This window comes from Aptenodytes forsteri, unplaced genomic scaffold (assembly GCF_000699145.1).
Source record: "Aptenodytes forsteri isolate BGI_AS27 unplaced genomic scaffold, ASM69914v1 Scaffold54, whole genome shotgun sequence".
NCBI classification, from domain to species: Eukaryota; Metazoa; Chordata; class Aves; order Sphenisciformes; family Spheniscidae; genus Aptenodytes; species Aptenodytes forsteri.
Window position 1 is genome coordinate 17,928,706 of NW_008796044.1, and position 7,996 is coordinate 17,936,701.

Here is a 7,996-nt window from a genome sequence, read left to right on the forward strand (position 1 = left end):
CCCCACTGAGGGATCCAGCCCCCGTCCCACCAAGGGATCCAACCCACATACCCCTGAGGGATCCAGCCCCCGTCCCACCAAGGGATCCAACCCACATACCCCTGAGGGATCCAGCCCCCGTCCCACCGAGGGGCTCAGCCCCGGCCCGTGCTCACCCTGCCTGGCTGCTGTTCACGCGCATCCCGGGCAGCCGGAGGCAGCACGGTAATCCCAACATGTAGACTCCCAGACTTTCCGCCAGCCCATAGCAACCCTCATAAATTGGGAAAGAAAGGGAATGAAGTGCAGGGTCTAGATGAGGCTATTTTGAGTTGGGTGGGAACTCGGCCAGCGGTTGGGCTGCTCCCGGTCAGCTTGCTGCGGAGTGTCAAGGAACCGGTCCCGGTGCCGCCTCTGAGCAGCCCGGTTCCCCTGAGCACTGCCGCGGGACTCTGGATTGGTACCGGCTCCGAAGGGCACGCTTTTGCTGTTGACAGCAGGACTAAGGAACAGGGAGAGCCAAACCTGTATTTTCATTTATTTGGTGTTAGCAATTTGCAGAAGGGATGCGGTAGGGCCTGGAGTAATAGGAACAGCCACGGGTGGTAGAAAAAAGGTCAGTGGAAAAGGAAATTAAATATGTGAAGATTGTGAGTGACGCTCCTGACCATCTCCTCTGCATTTATGCTTTCATGGCGTGTAGTGGTCAGTACGCACCGAGTTGTCCAGTGTCAGCCCGATTCCTCGCAATGATGCAAGCAGACGTACAGGAGCGCGGTGCTGCATTCCAGCGTTGGACACTCGTTAAATGCACGGCTGAAAGAAACGGGTCGGTGGAGTCGCCAGAGCAATTCCTGTGCACGTCGCGGTGCACGTGAGCCAGGGGAGCGGCGTGTGACACAGGTCCCGGCCTGGCCCCAGCAGACCACTTTTCTGGTGAGAAGTGGTACTACAGGCACTGCCTGGATTTGCTCTGTCGTTGCTTTGAAAGCTTCAAGAGTCTAAGAAAGAGGATTCCTCAGCCTAGTTACAGCTGTGACATAGTCTGTTTTCAGTGCTTTTTTCCCGTAAAGCTCCCAGCTGAGATCCGGTCTCAGTCGCTTTGCTGCAGGGGTTTAAGACTTACAGATGCTCTGGTTTCACAGCACTCATTTGCCATAGGTTGTGCAATTATAGGAAGAGGTATATTGGCTAAACATCTGTTCTCAGTGTAAATGGCAAAAGGCGGGAGGCAGGGCAACGCGAGCATTTTGCAAAACCTGAGAATGTTTTTTTTCTCCCGTCTTCCCCTGGCCTGGGCTGTGTGTCGGGCTGGGCTGATCTGAAATAACCGTGTTAGGAGACATAAAGTGTGATCACTGGTATTCCGTCCTCTACCGCTTGCGGATGAAGGGTGCGGAAGGGAGATGACGCCTTGATAGAAGGCTACTGAAACCGCCAGGATTTCTCTGCAATCCACTGGCTCTGGATGACAACGAGATTAGATTTGCATCCAATGTCTTCAAGGTGCCTTCAATCCAGCAGAATATTAGAGCGCTTTTAGTTATTTCGTTTTCAATTCTTTCAAGGCAGGTTTGAAGTCATACGCAACGGGAAGGTGTATTGGGAGAGAGGTAGAAAGATGCGTGGGCAGCTTAGACAACCAGCGTGACACTATCACACTGCCTGCCTGCACGGGCCGGTTTTCTTTTTTTTAACATAAAGATTAAAGAAAAGCCCAAACTTGGTTTTAAGTGGAGAAAAACACCCCCTGTAGGTGTGCCATGCTTTCTCTAAACTCATTTTTTCTGGTCTGCTTGACATTTTTATCTTGTGTTAGTATCCCCCAGTCGGGTCTTTGGGTCTTTGGGTGGGACACCGTTCACCAGCGAGCTTTCACCATAGGTAAAGATACAACAAGTTAGGTAAATTAAATAATCAAAGAAGGAAAGAGGTACACAGACAAGGTAGGGACAGCACTAGGATGTTTATAGTTCATAGTCTGTGAGAGGGCATAGGATGACTCCTCAGCGTAAGATGTCCAGAAATCTAGAGTAATAAGAGGTAACATAAAAGTAGCCTGAAAAAGAGATGTCAGAATGTATTTGAGGTTCCGATGCAAATGTCAACTACAAAAATAGTCACAACACCTCTTATACAACCTAAATATTGACAAAAAAGGTCATGCTGTTGTTCCTTTCAAGCTCCAACCTCCCATGGTTTGTTTTCACCCCTTCAGCCAGCTTTAAGAAAAATGAATTTTGATCTTCCTGGTCTGACCGGCCAATGTGTGCAGACACTAAATGTATCTTAAATACTTTAAATGACTGAATTTTGAACAGTGACTTGTTTGATACATGACTTCAGTACTGTTATGATCCTTACTGGCTATTTTTAGTCTGTATCTTTGTCAGGAATTGGCACCAGGCACCAAATAAATATACCTAGAATAGAAATGCACAAAGGAAGGTTAACAGTCCCAGCTCTAAATCTCCACTTCTTTCCTCTGGTTTAAACCCATACAGATCCTACTCAGTGGAACTTAATTGACCTTTACATCTGTGTTCTGTCCCGTATCTGCACAGCAAGTTTCCATTGAGCAGCACCTGCCCAAGCTGGGATGCCTGATGTTTGTTTGCGTCTTTTTTATCTCTCAGCTGAAACAAGGAAATAACAACTTGTTTCTCCCCGATGTTATTGTGTCAGGCTCTCCTTACACTATGGTTACTAAGCCTTCTCTTTACAAACCCGACTCCTTCCTCCCATTTATACCACTACACTAACAATCGTTTCAGCAGCTTGCTTAACGCAGCAAGAATATGCACTTAAATTTGACATGTACTTGCATAGAAGTATGAACAAGGAATAATCCGCGCACCTCAAGGAGTCAGTAAATGGTTGGCCATAAAGCCATTCTGCTCCCGGTTTATCAGCCAGCAAGAATTTCCATGAATGCCAACATCTCTGATTCTCTGCAGAGTTGTAGCCCTGCTCCAGCTTTATTTCCCAGCAGTCTCATCTCGGACACCTGCTTGGCCTTTTGGCTCTGAACACCCTCTAATGTTCCCCCTTTTTCATATTCCCCTCGTGATTTGCCAGTTCTCTTGTTCTAATGGTAAACTGAGACACAGAGAAACAGATCGCTGAAATATTTCATCACATTTACCCGATCCAGGGAGATCCCAAGCCTGGGATTGTTTCCCTAATGCAGAGGGAATATTTAATAATATTTTTATTTAAAACCAAATCAAATCCCCACCTGATGCTCCAGCAAGTGGTATTTGTTACTCTATAACAGGCACCTCTCCGTCTCAGTCAGTAGTGCCCTGAAATAAGGCGCTCCTAGGAAGACTGTATTGCAAGCAATGCTGAAAAGCACGAACTGCGTGGCACCAACTACAGAGCTCCTGGCGTAGCCTACAAGAAGGGAGGGTTATGAATTGGGCATACAGGCTCTAACGCGGTTTTTTGTTCCCTGTCCTCACTGCTATGCTTGGTTAAGCAGCTCAGGATGGCTTCACTCCTGCGCTATATAAAACAAATAGTGGTTAATATTGAACCCCGTGTGCTGTGAAATGGGCAGTTTCCAGCCAGTGGTACCGTATACCGGCCAGCCAAACCTGCTGCCTCCGGCTGAAGGCCCGGCTGTCTCCTCCCTAGTGACAAGTGGCACAGACTTTCTCGTCCGTGGGTACCCAGCCTGGTGCCAGGGCTGCTCGGAGCAGGTTGTTTTTCTGGCAGTGCAAAAGGAGCATCTTTTCCACCTTATCTCTGCAATGCTCTTCCCTCCACGCTCCTGGCAAAACTACCCTTGAGTGGGGATGAGACCTTCCATGCTTTACCCCTAAGCAAACCTGCGAGGCTCTGGACATCCAGAAACAGTTTTTGAGGAGCTGGGGGGTGAAGGGGAGAAAAACCAGCACACTCCAGTGCAAACATAGTTGCCGAAGCAGGTACTCACTCCAGAGCCGCATTCACCTCCAGGTAAGCATATATGCCGGAGCAGCAGTGTAGGAGTCTATCAGCTTTCTGGTAACTTCCCAGCCCAGGGCTCCTTTCCAAGCTGAGCGAGAGGCAGGCTGCCCTTCCCTCACGGAAGGCGATGCTGCAGGAGCACGTGTGTGTGCAGCGGTGCTACCCCGTGGCACCATGTTTAGTGCATGTACCTCAGAGCAGCCGATGCACCGGCTTGTGCTCGCCCGGTGCTATGCATGAGGTGTGGGTAGGGCAGATGACCCTCGGGTTTTAGATCCCTAACGTGTCTTGGGGGGAAAGAGCTTGAGCATTACACCAAGTGTTGATGGCAGTCTTTGCTTTGAAGACTTTCCCTCCCCAGGACTCTGAGTCCAACCAGCGGAGAAGCTCCGCAGTGGGGAATCCCTGCTCCGGTGATGGGGAGATGGGGAGATGGGGAGATGGGGAGATGGGGAGATGGGGAGATGGGGAGATGGGGAGATGGGGAGATGGGGAGATGGGGAGATGGGGAGATGGGGAGATGGGGAGATGGGGAGATGGGGAGCTGGGGAGGAGATGGGGAGATGGAGAGATGGGGAGATGGAGACAGGGGCTGCCACAGAAATCTGCCTCTGGCAGATGGCAGCAAGCCCCGGGAGGGAGCAGAGCCCAAGGTCTGCATGCCTGGGCAGTATTTGGGTGGGGGATTGAACAACCACAGGATGGAGTGGGGGTTCGTGGAGGGGAAGAGCGGGAGCATGGCGAGAGAGAGCCTCTTATCTGCTTCCTCGCGGCCCTGGCTGCTTCCTTCCATCGCTGCATCATGACCTTTCCATGCCCACCAGCACTCAACAGTCCTTCCAGACCCCGCTCTGCAAGGGTTTGTTCCTCCTTTCTACCTGCTTTAAGAGAAACCTGCTCTAATGCAAATCATTTCTCATTCCCCCCCCCCCTTGCCTTCCTCCCCTTTCCCTATCAAACTCAGAAGCCATTCTTTCTTTTTGGAGCAGCTAACGGGGGCGTACAAAATGGGTGCTGAGCCTTCACTGTCACCTGGGGAATGCCACGGTCCCCAGCTAATGAGCACCCAACAACTATCACAGTATCCTGCCCCAGGTCACCTGCAGGGGGTTAATGCAGAGTGGACTTTTAAGGAGCAGAGATGGAGTATCAGCCTTAAAACCTGCAAAGGCTAACAACAAAAAATAGCTGCTTCTCGGTCGGTAGCCCTGAGAGCACAGGACTCGCTGCAAGCTGTTTCCATTTCTTATAAATGCCTGTCTTACAAAAAGGAAGTTTGCTTGAAGCACATGCAGGAGAATGAATAATGTCAGAAATGTTGAAACTCTGCCCAGATGGCATGACGTAATACTAGCGAGCGCTCTGATCTGCAGGCTACAATAAATATATCCTGGGATGGGCCGTTTACAGTTTCCTGGAATTGGAAAGACCTATCTCAGGACCTAAAATCAGTTCAGTTCTCCCCACTGATGGCACGGTGAATTTTTAAACTAAACCAAAATGAGATTCTGTGCTTGGTTTGGTGGGAAAAAAGGAAATGCCAAGAATTTGACTTGTGTCCTCGGACTTTCCCTGCTCCTTACTTTTCTCTCAACCTTGCAGGAGGACGTAGATCATTCATGCCAAGGAAAGTCCTGTGAGCTGCAGGCACCTGGCCGCTGTGATGAGTTTGCCTAACGAGGGTGCAGACCTGCAGCAGCCGAGCCTCCCCGCCAAGGGCCAGAGAGACTCGGTCCGCTCCCGGTGCACGTGGGAGCACGGGAGCCAGCAGCCGCAGCCTTCCCCCCGCCCCCCCGAGCTGCTCTGCCTGCCCAGCCGAGGGCACGGTGGGGCAGCAGTGGGGCAGCAGTGGGGCCATGCTGACCCGGGGTGCCCTGGGGTCCTGGCACCCTGGCAGCTAACCCACGTGAAGTCGAATGGGGAGTCCATTCATTTTCCACTGCTGAAGTCCCACCGATGCAGCTGGGGCTGACATCAGTAGAAAAACGGTGAGTTGTGTATTAAAGATTTTTTTTTTTTTTTAATATGCCCTTAGAGCATCTGTCTGAAGGTAATAGGTCGGAATGAACCCACTTGCCTAACCGACCATCTGAAGAGCAGGAGTTAAACCAAAGGGAGCTACAGCCTGCAGGACAAGCGGCGTGCTGTGGGCAAGGCTGGTTGTGCCTCTTGTCTGGCTCCGAGCTGGGAGGGTTTTCTCTTTCCTGGACTGGTCGGAAAAGGTGCCAAACTTCCCAGCTGTCAGAAGGGGAAGGACAGGCCGAGCCAGCGGCCAGGGGCTGCCCGCAGCAGCGTGGTGCTGTGCCTCCAGCCCATCGCAGGCGTAGGGCAGGGTCCAGCTCGTGCAGTGCTCGGGCTGGGGGCTCACCGGGGCCACCACCCGCCTCCCGCCCAGCCTCTGCATGCTCCTGCGAGCAGGGGGGCAGAGAGACCCTGGGAACTTACTGTAGCTCTCCAGGAAAAGATGCCTCAATCTGGAGGCTGCAGCACGGTGACCTGTGAGTGTTTCACCTCTGCTCTGCCTCGGGAAGAACATCAATAACCCCTGCTTTGTTTGAAATACTCCGTCCCATCCTCATGCAAAGGGGCTGCCAAAAAGGAAGCTCTTACAGGTGCTGAAAAGCGCTCTTGGGCTTCTCACATTAGCGCCGTTAGGAGCCAAGGGACTGGAGATCAAAGGCAGGACGCGCTGGGAAGGCAGCTCGCGCCCAGCCTGCTACCTGAGCCGGGGCAGCTTCTGCTGGTGTGTAGCAGAATGGGAACTCCAGTTGTGCTGCCAGGCCTGGTCCCAGGCACTGGGAAGGGACCAGGACAGGTTGGTACTGAGAACCTCACAGGGCAACCATAGCAAATAGTGAAAACCATGTGCTGCAAGCAACAGATGTCAAAACATCTGCAGTTTAGTCCCTTCTTTTATTATTATTTATTGGCTATTAACCTTGAAGCAGACTGCAAACACCTCTGTCCAAATATAGACCACAGGTGAGAACAGCAGCCTTATTTGATAATAACGCGATTTCCATAAGCAAGAGTCAAATTTGGTGCTTGAAAAATACCCAGGGTCGTTTCAGCACGGCAGGCAGCACAGCCTCGGCCCCCGCACCGTGGCAGGTATGCTGCTGCTGTGCTTGGGTCGGACCGGTCACGGCTGTCACTTTTGGGCGTTGCTTTTAGACACTTCAGAAGGGGGTGCTGTAAGCGCTGGTCTTCCCCCTGTGGAAAGGGAAAAGCTGAGTGACGTGTCCAGCAGGACACCGGAGAGCTCATGGTAATTCACATGACCGTCTGCTGAAGGGACAGCGGTGGGTCTGCAGCAGGGGGAAGGACCCCTCGCATCCTTCTCCCCACCAAGGAATGGGGGGACCCCCCGAGCAGCACCCGCCAGCCGGGAGGGACCCCCAGGGGAGGGGACACCCTGCAGGGAACGGCTGTCCCACACGGATCCCCTGTTCAAATACGCCACCTTCCCCCGTCGGGCGGGTGCGATTTCTTCTGAAAGAAGCACAGATTATTTTTATTATGATTTTTTAGCATCCTCTGATGTCCCAGTGGAGATCCCCGGCCACCGACTCGCCTTCCTTGGCTGAAATCTGGGTGCAGAGTGGCCGTCCCTGCCATGCGGCCGCCCTCGCATCCTTTCGGGACGGCAGGAGAGGACATCCAGCCCGTGTTCGCCACCCGAGCCAGCCGCCGTGCGTGGCAGCTATTCCCCGCTTACCGCGGGGAGCGCGTGATGTGACTCCGTGCTGGATTTCGTCGCAGAATTGCTGACTTATTGGGGAGGAATGGAGAAGTTGCCCTTTCGCTGGGGCCAGAGGGCAGCCTGGCACGCGGGCGAGGTGCTGCAGCGGCGCAGGGTTGAGTCGGCAGTTTGGGACGGCTGCCGGGGCTGCCTTGGCGGACAAGGTCCCCTTTTCCAAGTGACAGCGGGACTTAAAACCTGGGCTGGTGAGGCACAGTGAACAGAGGGGCTGCAGTGCCGGGGCCTGGCGCGGGGCTGTGAGCCGGACTGCCCGGCGGCTGGGGCAAGCGTGGCCACATCCCTGGGCATCGCAGGGCTTTC